The sequence below is a fragment of the Moschus berezovskii genome, chromosome 3 (genome assembly GCF_049115385.1).
Source record: "Moschus berezovskii isolate FMDL1 chromosome 3, NW_MosBer_1.0, whole genome shotgun sequence".
Classification (NCBI taxonomy): Eukaryota; Metazoa; Chordata; class Mammalia; order Artiodactyla; family Moschidae; genus Moschus; species Moschus berezovskii.
Window position 1 is genome coordinate 93877502 of NC_142462.1, and position 16547 is coordinate 93894048.

Below are 16547 nucleotides of genomic sequence, written 5' to 3' on the forward strand. Positions count from 1 at the left end.
TGACTTCAATTCTCTAATGGGTCTAAGAAGAGTTGTTATTTTTTAGTGTGATTAGCTATTTTTGTTATGAGAATGGGAGTGAGAACTTCCAAACTGTTTATATATTGAAGCAGAAACTAGAAGCCTCTAATATTTGGATTTAATGTGTTATAAAATTTTATGCTGTCCTATTGTGTCAGCAAAATAGTAATTTTATCCACATTCCTTGCAATTAAGAGTATTTCTCTAGAAAAAGACACCCACTGTATTATGAAGAAGCAAAACCAACTCCCAGCATAGCAGTCAATTCTGTTTATGTGGTGCCCACAGCCTAGCAGGTGTAATCTGATAGCTTCTCACTTCATGCCCCTAACCTTCCCTGCTGACCCACTGCTGTAAATCTCAGCACCCAGCCACACTTGCAACAGTATAGAATCTGTTCAGAGAAGTTACCACCATGAAGAAAAGCTTTGAACAATGGGAGAAATAGGCAAGTGAATCAATTCTTTCTCCCCCTTCCCTTTGCAGGACAGCCCTGAAAAGGAGAAAATGTGGCTTCTGAAGCATAGTGCCTCCATATCAAGCCATCAGATAAACTTCCGTTCATCCGTTCAGTCGCTCAGTCGTGACCGACTCTTTGCGACCCCGTGGACTGTAGCCTACCAGGCTTCTCCGTCCATGGGATTCTCCAGGCAAGAAAACTGGAGTGGGTTACCATTTCCTTCTCCAGGGGATCTTCCCGACCCAGGGATCGAACCCGGGTCTCCCGCATTGGAGGCAGACGCTTTAACCTCTGAGCCACCAGGGAAGCCCAGATAAACTTAGCTCTGGTCAAAGCAATAATGAGTTCATATAGTGTTCTCTTTCCTTCCATATTTTCTCTGGCATTTCATTAATGTGCACTTAATAAGTTAAAAGTTCAAAAACACTCTTGCCTAATGAACTTTTCCCAGGGAATCTCAGGACAAGTAGATGAAAAAAGTTTTAAAAAAGAATTCTAGAATATTTTTATTCCTAAATGAAATCTAGTGATATTTGCTCTTTATGTGAAGTTTGCATTTCTAAGTATATGGTGATAACTGAAATTAGATTTCTGCAATTAGCACCTTAATTTGCTTTGCTTTGAAATGTGGATATGGGAATTATCACCTTCCAGATGCAGATTTTCTAGATTATATTGAAGAACAAAGATATAAACATATGGGAAAATGTTAATGTGAGATAATTATGTGTGAAAAAAATTTTATTGCAAATGTTTTTCTTTAAAAATTTTGTTCCTAATGCTTTATCTTAGAAAAATTAAAATTAAATCCACACTGATATAATGTTTGGAATTAATAAATTTTAATGATAAAAATAAATAACTACAAATACATATGAAAAAATGTTCAAATAGATTCAAACAGTATTTTAGATACAAGGAAAACTAATATGACTTTATTTTGTAAGATTAAATTCTCTAATAATTTATTTTTGTTTCTATAATATTTTCATTGTTTTTTTTAATTTCCACATGTATTCATTATTAATCAAGATTAATACTATAAATATGGATAAAATATCCATAAAATATATATTTTGAAATCCTTAGGTCATTAAATACTGTCTTTCTACCTTCTATTTGCTCTCTATTTATTTATCTAGTGTAATTGTTAATAAACCTAGTATATAAATTCAAAAATATTTTGAGGAATCATCCAAATTATTATACATTAAAAATGCTTAAGAAATTATATATTAGGAATGATCCTTTGGGCTCTAGGTAGTATTGAGTTATTTTCTATTATTATTGCAATTATAATTAATGTATTGGTATCCTAACGATGGGCTTCCCTGGTGGCTCAGATGGTAAACAATCTACCTGCAATGCAGGAGACCTGGGTTTGATCCCTGGGTTGGGAAGATCCCCTAGAGGAGGGCACTGCAACCCACTCTAGTATTCATGCCCAAGGACGGTCACAAAGTGTCAGATATGACTCAGCAATTCAGAACACATACTGATGATATGTTCACATGGACTATATACTTCACATGTGAGTGTGGAACTTCCACCACACCAAGTTTCTGTTCTACTTCTTTGTGATTATTTTAATTAAAAGTATATTTTGCAGTTTTAATATAGAGCTAACTATTTTCTTCTCAAAGTTATATATAGCATGAATTAATTCATTAGCAAATCATAGTTAACAATTTAACATTTACCCATTGTAATTTATTTCCTCCTGCAGTTCAGTTTTAAATTCTACTGCTATGTATGGCAAACCAATACAATAATATAAAGTAATTGGCTTCCAATTAAAATAAATAATTAAAAACATTCTACTGCTTATTTTGCTTATAAACAAAACACTTTCTAAGCTGAATTTTAGATTGTATCCAAGTCTCATATCTTATCTGAAACACTCCTGCAGCCTTCTAAACGATCATCTTTTTTCAAAGTATGTTAAGTTCCTCTGTGATCGATGTCATGAAAAGCAAAAAGAAAGTGAAGTGGATAATGGCAATATTTTAGAATGCTAGGAATTCATACAGAAATTTTGTTCTGTGGATATCTACATCTACCTTCTTATTTTGCAGATTTAAAAATTAGATATCAAACGACAATCTACATTTCCTAAGGCAATTTGTGACAGAGGAACAAAGTACTAATACACACAACAAAATTACTGATTCTCAAACACTAAGGAAAAAAAAAAAAAACTAGACCAAGAATTACAAACCACAGGACTCCATTCATATGGAATCCACATAATAAGTTTTGGTAATAGAAAGCATAAAGCATTGGGTGGGGATTGTGGGAAGGTTCAGTTCAGTTCAGTTCAGTTCAGTAGCTCAGTCATGTCCCACTGTTTGTGACCCCATGGACTGCAGCATGCCAGGCCTCCCTGTCCATCACCAACTTTCAGAATTTACTCAAATTCATATCCATTGAGTTGGTGATGCCATCCAACCATCTTATCCTCTGTTGTCCCCTTCTCCTCCCAACTTCTATCTTTCCCAGCATCAGGGTCTTTTCAAATGAATCAGCTGTTTGCATCAGGTGGCCAAAGTACTGGAATTTCAGCTTCAACATCAGTCCTTGCAATGAATATTCAGGACTGATTTCCTTTAAGATCAGTTTGATCTCCTTGCAGCCCAAGGGACTCTCAACAGTCTTCTCCAACACCACAGTTCAAAAGCATGATTTCTTCGGTGCTCAGCTTTCTTTATAGTCCAACTCTCACATCCATACACGACTAATGGAAAAACCATGGCCTTGACGAGACGGACCTTTGTTGGAAAAGTAATGTCTCTGCTTTTTAAAATGCTGTCTAGGTTTGTCATAACTTTCCTTCCAAGGAATAAGCATCTTTTAATTTATTTTGGAACCCCCCAAAATAAAGTATGCCACTGTTTCCACTATTTGGCATCTATTTGCCATATTTCCAATATTCTCTATCTAATTGCCATGAAGTGATGGGACCAGATGCCATGATCTTAGTTTTCTGAATGTTGAGCTTTAAGTCAACATTTTTATTCTCCTCTTTTACTTTCATGAAGAGGTTCTTTAGTTCTTCTTCACTTTCTGGCGTAAGGGTTGTGTCATCTGCATATCTGAGGTTATTGATATATCTCCCGGCAATCTTGATTCCAGCTTGTGCTTCATCCAGCCTAGCGTTTCTCATGATGTACTCTGCATATAAATTAAATAACCAAGGTGACAATATACAGCCTTGATGTACTCCTTTTCCTATTTGGAACCAGTCTGTTGTTCCATGTCCAGTTCTAACTGTTGCTTCCTGACCTGCATACAGGTTTATCAAGAGGCAGGTCAGGTAGTCTGGTATTCCCATATCTTTCAGAATTTTCCATGGTTTATTATGATCCACACAGTCACTAAAGCAGAAATAGATGTTTTTCTGGAACTCTCTTGCTTTTTTGATGATCCAGCAGATGTTGGGAAATTTGATCACTGAGCCAGAGATCTCTCCCTTTTCTAAAACAGCTTGAACATCTGGAAGTTCATGGTTCATGTATTGCTGAAGCCTGGCTTGGAGAATTCTGAGTATTACTTTACTAGCGTGTGCTGCTGCTGCTGCTGCTAAGTCACTTCAGTCATGTCCAATTCTGTGCGACCCCATAGATGGCAGCCCACCAGGCTCCCCCATCCCTGGGATTCTCTAGGCAAGAACACAAGTGGATTGCCATTTGTGAGATGAGTGCAATTGTGTGGTAGTTTGAGCATTCTTTGGCATTGCCTTCCTTAGGGATTGGAATGAAAACTGACATTTTCCAGTCCTGTGGACACTGCTGAATTTTCCAAATTTGCTGACATATTGAGTGAAGAACTTTTACAGCATCATATTTTGGATTTGAAAGGTAGGGGGAAGGGAGGTAGGGAGAAACTTAAAGGAGCAAGAAGGTAATGTCTTGGGTATATAAAATGATCTGTGAGGTGGTATATTTGTAGGCTGGGACTGCTTTAATAAAACAACACACACTGAATGGCTTAAATAGCAAAAATTTATTTTCTCACAGTTCTGGAGACTAGAATTCCAAGATCAAGGTGCCAGCAGTTTGCATTTCTCCTGAGGCCTCTCTGGCTTATGGATAATCATCCTCACATGACCTTTTTCTCTGTGCACTCCAGGTATCTCTTTCTGTTTATAAAGACCGCAGGACTTTTGGATTAGATCCCCACTTTATTATCTCATTTAATCTTCAGTTCAGTGGCTCAGTCCTGTCTGACTCTTTGCAACCCCATGGACTGCAACACGCCAGGCTTCCCTGTCCATCACCAACTCCCTGGAGCTTGCTCAAACTCATTTCCATTGAGTTGGTGATGCCATTCAACCATCTCATCTTCTGTCGTCCCTTTCTCCTCCTGCCTTCAATCTTTCCCAACATCAGGGTCTGTTCCAATGAGTCAGTTCTTTGCATCAGATGCCCAGAGTATTGGAGTTTCAGCTTCAACATCAGTCCTTCCAATGAATATTCAGGACTGATTTCCTTTAAAATCAGTTTGATCTCCTTGCAGTCCAAGGGACTCTCAAGAGTCTTCTCCAACACCACAGTTCAAAAGCATGAATTCTTTGGTGCTCAGCTTTCTTTATAGTCCAACTCTCACATCCATACATGACTACTGGAAAAACCAAAGCTTTGACTAGACAGACCTTTGTCAGCCAAGTTGTTTAATATGGCCATGCTTTTTAATATCCTGCCTAGGTTGGTCATAGCTTTTCTTCCAAGGAGCAAGTGTCTTTTAATTTCATGGCTGCAGTCACCATCTGCAGTGATTTAATCTTAATTGCCTTTTTAAAGGCTCTATCTCCAAATACAAACTGGGGATTGGAATTTGAAACCAGGATTTTGAAGGGAGGTGGGGATCATAACTCATTCCATAATAGGGAGATAGAGAGTTGCATTCAATTTTCAAACTGCATAAAATCGATGACAAGAATTGTACATTTTATTTTCTGTTTATTAGACCTTAATTTTTTTAAAAAAAGAATGCCATGGTGAAGACATTTGAAAATTTATTTTAGCCATATGATGGTATATTATTCATTTGAATAATTTTTCTATTTGTATTGTTTTCAGGATACACAGAAACATGGTCATATGCAAATAATAACAAATACTATGGGATTCATATATACATTTTGTTTCTTTAAGAATTTTTTATCCATTAATGTTGATGGGCTACTCTTTGCTAGTCAGATTTTAAAGCATACTTTAAGTCTTAGAGGTTCCATATGTTCACTGAATTACCCAGAGTAATCTGGGGCAGTATAATTTTAAAATGTAATTTAAAAATATGAACTGGCCAAAATTTGCATAGGACCTATACTGAAATCACTTATATGATCGATGAGCTTAGAGCTTGAATTCTGTATGCATGAAATCAATTGCCTACAGAAGAAAATGAATGTATGAAATAGTAATAGGTTGGGAGGCTTACTTCTTCACCCCCATTAGCCACCCATGCACAGGGCATTTAGGAACAGTATATTTTCCTGTGTTATTGCCAATTTTAATGAAGTGTTATAAAAGCTTCCTTTTTACAGTTACAGGAAGCTAATGATTCAGTAAATTCAGTAAATTTGCTGGAATTTTTTTTTTCCTCTTACAGAAAGCTGTTCAATAGTGACTACAGAGGCCCTCCATGCATTGCAATGAAAACCCCTGATCTGATTAATGGTCTTATCATGTAGGTTAGGAAAAATTTAATTTTATAACTGAGAGAATTTTCCATCATTACTTGAGAAAAAGTTGCTCATCTGTATCCATTTTCAAGATACTTTAAATATTTCTAAATGTTGATTATGCTGTTTTCTTCATCACAAATCTAATGATAGGAAGATATGGAGAACTTTCCCAGGAGTTGTGTATGTGCTGATGAAAGGGCTAGAGATATTTCCTGTGCTAGTCTAGAGACCAGTTTCCCTGAGACAGTATCTCATCCAAACTTACATAACTGATGCAAACTTATATAACATACTTCCAAACCTACTCTTAATGGGAAAAAGTTGAGGTTCTTATTCATCAGCTTAAATCTAGTGTACTTCGAATACTGGGTTATGATCATAATGGGATTGTGTACATGTGCTGTGCTGTGCTTAGTCACTCAGTCTTGTTCAATTCTTTATGACTACATGGACTGTAGCTAGCAAGGCTCCTCTGTCCATGGGAATTCTCTAGATAAAAATACTGAAGTGAGTTGCCATGCTCTTCTCCAGGGGCTCTTCCCAACCCAGGGATAAAACCCAGGTCTCCCACATTGCAGGCAGATTCTTTACCACCTGAGTCACAAGAGAAGCCTAAAAATACTGATGTAGGTAGTTTATCCCTTCTCCAGGGGATTTTCCTGACCCAGGAATCAAACCAGTGTCTCCTGAATTGCAGGCAGTTTCTTTACCAGCTGAGCCTCCTGGGAAGCCAGACTGTGTTCATAGGAACAGGCATTTGTAATTCTAGTTTAATCTGTAGTAAGCAGATCATTAAGAAGTATGAAGCATTTTCTGTTTGCGACAATGTAGGTACAAGGATGAAGGCATGAAATATTTTATTTGTTGAACAAGTGTTTAGCCATGACTACAAAGAGCCTAATATAGCTTAAACTATATATAATACAATCTCAAGCATTCACTATCAAACAAGCTGAGAAGAAATGCTAGGCAAACTCCATGGTATAGCTAAAATCAGGGAAGCTTTGGCACTTATTCCCAGTCTCTGGGATAGTCAATCTAATGTTTTTAAATATTGAACAAATATTTTAGACTAAATTAGTAAAAACACAGCATTTGCAAAATTATCACTATGTCTTTGAAAATTGAATGACATTGAATTTTATATTTAGCAGTAAAGGAGATATAGATGTTTTTCTTGGAGAACAGTGCAACGTTTGAAATATATTACATATGGGGATAAGCCAATCTTGCTCTGGCCAGTCATATTAGGAAAAAATGGTTTTGCTTTGTTCTAAAGGCTTTACTGGGCTTTTTAATGAACACCAGTTCTCAGCTCCAGCAGTGAGAGCAAGAGCAATAGAGAGAGAATAAGAAAAAAGAGAGAGGAGTCAGAGAATGATTGAGCCATCATGAAACTTGTAATACAAAAACAATGTACTTGGAGACATTAGATCTGATATCAAATCCTGGTGAAAGGGTGAGGATATCTTATTATTTCTATATATTTGTGTAGATATTATATTTTTTCCTTTTCCCTCAGGCCTACCATGAAAAATAAATTAATCATGTATAATGATCTTAATATTGTTTAATATTAATAATTACATTTTGAACTGAAGTGTTTATATAACAAAGGAATAGAAGTAACACTGCCATTGTGGTCTTCTTGTTATACATAAAGAAAGTATATTAAAAACTTTGAAAGACCCGGAAAAACGTTTTGTTTTTATAATGACAAGCCATGTTCTATTGCTGAGGAAATGCTGTTGTTCTCTGAAAAAATATTCTGTGAAACAAGGTAACACATTGAAAATGTTTACATCTAGTGAACATTGGAAAACATGTTAGTTCCTGCTTTTTCTAAATCTTTTTAAAAAGACTATTTTGAAAGATGTAGAGCTATTTTGTGTAACGTGGTTTCCAGGTATCACTATGTGGGTTGTGTCCTTTCTATTAGACCAAATGTCGCCATCTACCTCCCATGCGGATCAATGAACTAAGCAGTAATTGGAGATATTAACTAGATAGGTGCCTTCTCTGCATCTTTGCCTTAAATACCAATATATAACCATTCTAAAGTGAGAGAGTGATGAGGAGGAGCATTGTAGTAGAAAATCTAAACCCAGTCAAATGAGAAAAAGAGTCCTTCATGTTCCTATTATATTTTTGCTCGCTTTAGCACAAGTGCTACCTTCACTACTCACTTCGATTTGGTGATTAAAAACCCTTTCCTGTGCTAGGACCCATTCAAACAGAGGAAAAATTGAATCATTTCCAGGAGCTGTATGCCTCTTTTCCCCTAGGTTCCTTATAGCCCTCTGGATCACCCAGCCCTATAATCTAAGGCAAAGAAGCAAAGACAGTCTATCACTTTTCAGAGAAAGATTCCACTCTCCTATATTCTAGATATGTGACCTCTGCTTTTTGTCTCTCTCCTGGTAATCTAGGATCAAAGACACTACATCACTGGATTTATTCAAACTGTAAGACCTTTAATGAAATGCTAACTATAAAACATAAAAATGTTTTAATGTTTTCTGAAATGTTAGACTAAGAACAAAGTTTTGTTAAGTTATTAGGAAACATTAGGGTATAATGAGATGAAATGGAAATCAATAGACATAGAGATGTGGATTTAAGATTAGACACTGTTGCTATTTTGGTTTTGGAGGAAGTCAGTTCAGTTCAGTTCAGTCACTCAGTCGTGTCCGACTCTCCACGACCCCATGAATCACAGCACGCCAGGCCTCCCTGTCCATCACCAACTCCCGGAGTTCAGTCAAACTCATGTCCACAGAGTCGGTGATGCCATCCAGCCATCTCATTCTCTGTCGTCCCCTTCTCCTCCCGCCCTCAACCTTTCCCAGCATCAGACTCTTTTCCAGTGAGTCAACTCGTTGCATGAGGTGGCCAAAGTTTTGCAGTTTCAGCTTTAGCATCAGTCCTTCCAATGGAGGAAGTCAACTACTCAGCTAAACGCTGCTTTTTGCCACATTCATAAAGTTTAGGTGTGAATAGAGGATCAACATGGTATCAAATGCAATTCTAAGTACCAACATTCTAAGAGTTTAGGCTGCTCTGATACCAGAAGCTCTTCTTATGTCATTCTCCTTTATATTAAATATGAAGCAATCAGTTAGTGACTTTTTAAAATCAATTTTTGCATAGCAACCTCTAGTTAATCATATATTCAAAACCCAAATTTATTGGCAAATCTGATTGCTGAGATGATGTTGTTCAGTTGCTAAGTCAAGTATGACTCTTTGTGACACCGTGGACTGCAGCACATTTTTTTGGGGGGGAGGGAGTGTTAGTTCTAAAAGGTCTTGTATGTCTTCATAGAACCATTCAACTTCGGCTTCTTCAGCATTAATGGTTGGGTCATAGGCTTGGATTACTGTAATATTGAATGGTTTGCCTTGGAAACAAACAGAAATCATTCTGTCGTTTTTAAGATTGCATCCAAGTACTGCATTTCGGACTCTTTTGTTGACTATGATGGCTACTCCATTTCTTCTAAGGGATTCCTGCCCATAGTAGTAGATATAATGGTCAACTGAGTTAAATTCACCCATTCCAGTCCATTTTAGTTCACTGATTCCTAGAATGTCTATGTTCACTCTTGCCATCTCCTGTTTGACCACTTCCAATTTGCCTTGATTCATGAACCTAACATTCCAGGTTCCTAGGCAATACTGCTTTTTACAGCACTGGATCTTGCTTCTATAACCAGTCACATCCACAACTGGGTATTGTTTTTGCTTTGGTTCCATCCCTTCATTCTTTCTGGATTTATCTCTCCACTGATATCCGGTAGCATACTGGGCACCTACCAACCTGGGGAATTCCTCATTCAGTATCCTATCATTTTGCCTTTTGATACTGTTCATGGGGTTCTCAAGGCAAGTATACTGAAGTGATTTGCCATTCCCTTCTCCAGTGGACCACATTCTGTCAGACCTCTGCACCTGACACGCCTGTCTTGGGTGGCCCCAGACGGCATAGCTTAGTTTCATTGAGTCAGACAGGGCTGTGGTCCGTGTGATCATATCGACTAGTTTTCTGTGATTATGATTTCAGTGTGTCTGCCCTCAGATGCCCCCTCACAATACCTACCATCTTATTTGGATTTCTTTTACCTTGGTAGTGGGATATCTCTTCACAGCTGCTCCAGCAAAGTGCAGCCAATGCACCTTACCTTGGACAAGGGGTGTCTCCTCAAGGCTGCCCCTCCTGACCTTGAACATGGAGTACCTCCTCTTGGCCCTCCTGCGCCCATGCAGCCACCGCCTCTTGCCATGGACTAACTCCTCTCGTCTGCCGCCCTGACCTCAGGCGAGGGCTAGCTCCTTCGCCTCTGCCCCTGACCTCCTGCGTGGGGTACCTCCTCTCAGCTGGCTCCCCTGACCTCTGGTGTGGGGTAGCTCCTATCAGCTGCTGCCCCTGACCTCGGGCATTATAGGGGACTGGAATGCAAAAGTAGGAAGTCAAGAAACACCTGGAGTAACAGGCAAAATTGGCCTTGGAGCACGAAATGAAGCAGGGCAAAGGCTGTTTTGCCAAGAGAAAGCACTGGTCATAGCAAACACCCTCTTCCAACAACACAAGAGAAGATTCTACACATGGACATCACCAGATGGACAACACCGAAATCAGACTGTGGAAAATTCTGAAAGAGATGGGAATACCAGACCACCTGACCTGCCTCTTGAGAAACCTGTATGCAGGTCAGGAAGCAACAGTTAGAACTGGACTTGGAACAACAGACTGGTTCAAAATAGGAAAAGGAGTACGTCAAGGTTGTATATTGTCATCCTGCTTATTTAACTTCTATGCAGGGTACATCATGAGGAACGCTGGGCTGGAAGAAGCACAAGCTGGAATCAAGATTGCAGGGAGAAATATCAATAACCTCAGATATGCAGATGACACTACCCTTATGGCAGAAAGTGAAGAGGAACTCAAAAGCCTCTTGATGAAAGTGAAAGAAGAGTGAAAATGTTGACTTGAAGCTCAACATTCAGAAAACAAAGATCATGGCATCTGGTCACATCACTCCATGGGAAGTGGATGGGGAAATAGTGTCAGACTTTATTTTTTTGGGCTCCAAAATCACGGCAGATGCTGATTGCAGCCAGGAAATTAAAAGACGCTTACTCCCTGGAAGGAAAGTTATGCCCAACCTTGATAGCATATTAAAAAGCAGGGACATTACTTTGCCAAGCAAGGTCCGTCTAGTCAAGGCTATGGTTTTTCCCGTGGTCATGTATGGATGTGAGAGTTGGACTGTGAAGAAAGCTGATTGCCGAAGAATTGATGCTTCTGAACTGTGGTGTTGGAGAAGACTCTTGAGAGTCCCTTGGACTGCAAGGAGATCCAACCAGTCCATTCTAAAGGAGATCAGTCCTTGGTGTTCATTGGGAGGACTGATGCTAAAGCTGAAACTCTAATACTTTGGCCACCTCATGTGACGAGTTGACTCACTGGAAGGCTCTGATTCTGGGAGGGATTGGGGGCAGGAGGAGAAGAGAATGAGATGGTTGGATGGCATCACCGACTTGCTGGACATGAGTCTGAGTGAACTCCGGGAGTTGGTGATGGACAGGGAGGCCTGGCGTGCTGTGATTCATGGGGTCGCAAAGAGCCGGACACGACTGAGCGACTGAACTGAACTTGACTGCAGCACCCCAGGTTTCTCTGTCCTTCACTATCCCCTTGAGCTTGCTCAGATTCACATCCACTTAGTTGGTGATGCTATCTAGCCATCTCATCCTCTGCTGCTCGCTCCTTTTGTCTTCAGTCTTTCCCAGTATCAGGGTCTTTTGCAGTGAGTCAGCTCTTCACATCAGGTGGCCAAAGTATTCCACTTCAGCATCAGTGCTTCAACGGATATTCAGGGTTGATTTACTTTAGGAATGACTGATTTGATCTCCTTCTGAGATACTCTACTCTATAAAATACTTTTTTAAAAATCCTTTAAAGTCTTATGAATTTTGCATACTTTTCCATCTAGACAAGTATAATGAAGACTTTGTTTCACAAACAGATATTAGAGTATATCTAAATTTTCCATTTCTTAAGACAAAATAGAATCATTTAGGAAATGTAAAGACAAAGCAGAAGATTAGCGTTATATCTTCTTTAAACAAGATAAGAATACAATGGTAGTCATAAAATTTCCTAAATTTCTGTAAAATTCGACTTATATTTACATTATTTTCTTTCACCCAAAATTGGTACTTTTAAAATTTTACCAAATGTGGTTTATTGATTTATACAGGGGAAAGAAATCCACAGGATCTCTAATCATATTGCAAAACTAATTAGCTCTTTCAGGACTCAAAAAAAGTTAAATTTTTGAAAGCTTTGGATTCATTTCTGTGAGAAATATATGAGCAAATGTGTGATTTTAAAAGTAATAATGACTAAAAGATTGCCTTAAACCTTGAGCTAATTTCTCTGTGTGATGTCTAATTATGGAACCTCAGAAATTTCACTGAAAGAAACAGCCCATTTCAGTGATGAAGGGTTATCCTGCTTTTTTTTACACCCTCTTGTATGATTTCCTTTTCTCTGGTATGTGGAAAAACCCTTATGGATGTGTGCAGGAACAATGTGTTGGCTCTCAAAGAAATGGTGGGCAGACGAATTAGGTAGAAATGAACAGTTAATCTAAGCATCACAAGTGACTGTATGTAGAAGCAGATGATATGTCACTTTCATTTTTAGCAGGGGTATGCTTTTTCTTTCTCTTTTTAACGATCAAAATGACCCTAAAATTTATTTCCTTTATAATATTTCATTGTTATGGAGGTATGAGGTGTGATTTTACAACATATATGCTAATGATGTTTTAAAAATACCTTCATTGTTGTTGTGTCTTAAAACATCCCTCTGATCTAATATGAATATGTGATGACAATGTCCTCTATTTTACTTTTTGGTAGGTAACTATATAATCATATCGCTAAATTTAGATGTGTGTTAATTAAATTTTATTAAGACACACGTGGTATATGCAGACTTAATCAGATAGAAATGTAAGTAACTTAATTGTAGCTCCAAAAGTTTGAGTCAGAAAAATTCATTGTTAGACCTGAGGAATTACATCCTAAGAGAGAGAGAGAGCATCTGAGTCCTTCAGCATCTCAGTACAATTTATTGGCCAAGTGAAGTATCGCAGTGGGAATATCACCTGGAGCATTTGACTTTCACTTTTAATTAATTCAACTCTAGTTCCTATTTTCCAGCATGAGAAGTTGATTAGAGAAAAACGAATGTTAGGGCCCAGGGCGAGATGCCCCAGAATGTGCCTCAATGGCATATTGATTGTTATGAATTAAAGTTAGAGATGGTCAGAGCAAGAGGGACACTTTGACCCTCTTGTCTCCCTGAAAGAAGGAAATAAATCTCTCATATGAAAGGTATACTTCCTGTATCTGGAGGTGGAAGGACATCCTTATCCCCAGAGACAGGGAATTTGGGCCAAGAAGACTTTATAAACAAACCTTGTTACTTTTAAATTTTCTACCCCAAGCCCAAATTCTGTTGAAATTCTTCACTAACTAAGCACTCAAAGTTTGTTTCTTTGTTCTGTCAGTTCCTTACAAATTTACTGTATCTTTATCTAAAAAGTATAATAGCTGCCTGCTTTGGTCACTTCTTAGGTCCCACGTCTGTGAGAGTTCTATGTGTCCAAATAAAATGTGTTTCTTTCTCTCCCGTTAATGTCTTGTGTAAATTTTATTATTAATCCAGTCATAAGAACTCAAGAAGGGTAGAGGGGGAATTACCACTCTTCCCAACACATTGGGACTCAGATGATTAGTATTCTTGGGACAGTTATGTCCTCAGTTAGCTCTTTGACATTACCAAAACCCCAAACCTTTCTTATTTTTTAAATATCAAATGGAAAGCTATGTTGATCCAGTTTCTCACAGGACTATAATGAGAACCTCATAAGAAGTAGATCTCTGAAATCTATAAAGCACTATACCAACACTGGCTAACATTATTGATAGTGAAAATATAGGACTATACATTGAGAATTTTGGTAGTTTGTGACAATCATAAGTCAGTATTAGCTGATATCTCTAATAAATAACATTAAATTGTCTAAGTACCAACAAAATCACAGGTCTTCTCAAACTCTGATTAACACTCAGTATTTTTTTTTTGTCTTTCTTTGGTATTATTTTTTAATTGAAGGATAACTGCTTTATAGAATTTTATTGTTTTCTGTCAAACATCAACAAGAATCAGCCATAGGTTCACTCATGTCTCTTCCCTCTCACATTCAGTATTATAGCAATATTAATTCTATTCTACTATATTCAGATTTTAAAATCCTGATGTTAATACTTAAGTCATAAGCAACATTACCTCACTTAGCCAATATTATTGAGTCATTGTTATGCATGAAATTTTGATAAAGCAATATACGAGAATCAGATAAAGATCCTGGTGAAGATAAATCAGCATACAAGAATCAGGTAAATAACTGATTGTTCTAAAATATATATTTACACTCCAGGAATGTGCATGCAGAGAGGAAAGATCATGTGAGGACACTGAGAGGTTAGCCATCTGCAAGCCAAGGGGAGGGGCCTCAGAAGAAATCACACCTAACTCTCACCTTGATATTAGACTTCCAGCCAAGTTGACAGCAAAGTGTGATTTCTTCTGAGACCCATCTCCTTGGCCTGAAGGTGATCTTTCCTCTGCACATGTACTTTCCTGGTTTCTCAATGTAAGCCTAAATTTCCTTCTCTAACAAGGACACTAGTCAGACTAGATTGAGGCCCACCGATGTGATCTCATTTAATCTTAATTACATCTACAAGGACTCCATCTGCAAATACAGCTACATTCTGAGGTACTAGGGCTGATGTCTTAGCCATCAATGTATGAATTTGAGGGGACAAAATTTGTCCATAATAGTATAAGAAAGGAATCTCAGGGCTGAGATTTGTAAAGGAAGGGAATCTCAAGGCTGGGATTTGTAAAGGAAATGAAGTTCAGTAAAACTGCACACGTGAAGACTCTTACTTCCTGGTATTTTGTTTATTTACTTTCAGTGTGATTACTGAAATATAATTACTGATTAAAGTTTAAATTAATCATAATTATTTTCTGCTTTGTTTTTATTTATTCTCTCATTTTTAAAAATCTTTCTAGGATTGATTGCATGTATTTTTATCATTTTATTCCTCCTCCTCTACTGATTCATTAAGGATTCTTTCTATCTTTTCAGCAGTTATACTAAAGAATACATTCATTTATCCTTGCCATTGAGCTCCCTAATATGAACTGTTACTTTTTCAGTTTACCAATTGATGTTAGGACCCTTATTCCTTTCTGCCACCCTTCTTCCTTTTATGCTATTCTTAACATATATTTTGCATATGTGAACAATTTTAGTCCTAAAATATATTACTGTTATTGTATTTTTAAGTTAACATTTATTCATATAATCCATTTATTTTGCCCTTTTTTCCTTCTTTAATTCCTGTTCTTCTGTGTAATAATTTTCTTTGATTTGAAGAACTTTCACAGATAGACTTTGAAAAAAAATCATGATGAATTGTACTAATTATATAGAAATACACTTTTATTTAAGTTTAAAGAATAGTTTAAAGAAGTTGTGTAATTAGGCTTCCCTGATAGCTTAGTTGGTAAAGAATCTGCCTGCAATGCAGGAGATTCCCCGTTTCATTCCTGGGTTGGGAATATCCACTGGAGAAGGAATAGGCTACCCACACCAGCATCCTGGGGCTTCCCTATGGCTCACCTGGTAAAGAATCTGCCTGCTAATGCAGGAGACCTGAGTTCAATCCCAGGGTTGGGAAGATCCCCTGGAGAAGAGAAAGGCTACCCACTCCAGTATTCTGGCCTGGAGAATTCAGTTCACATGGTCACAAAGAGACGGACTTTCACTTTATGTAATTGAAAACTAGTAGCATTCTTGCAATGTTTTAAGATGTCATGGCATTTTTCTGAGGCTTCCATATTTTTATTTTTAATTTTCTTGGATTACAGTTGCTTTACAATATTGTGTTAATTTCTGCTGTGCAGCAAAGTGAACCAGTTGTATATACATCCACTCTTTTTGAGATTTCCTTCCCACTTAGGTCACCATGGAGCACTGAGTAGAGTTCCCTGTGCTATACAATAGGTTCTCATTAGTTATCTTTTTATGTATAGTAGTGTATATATGTCAATCTCAATCTCCCAAGTCATCCCACCCCCACTTCTCCCCTTGTTAACCATAAGTTTGTTCTCTACAACTGTGGTTCTATTCTGCTTTGCAAATAAATTCACCTCTACCAGGTTTCTAGATTCCACAAACAAGTGATGCATAATATTTGTTTTTCTCTTTCTGACTTACTTTGTTTTCTG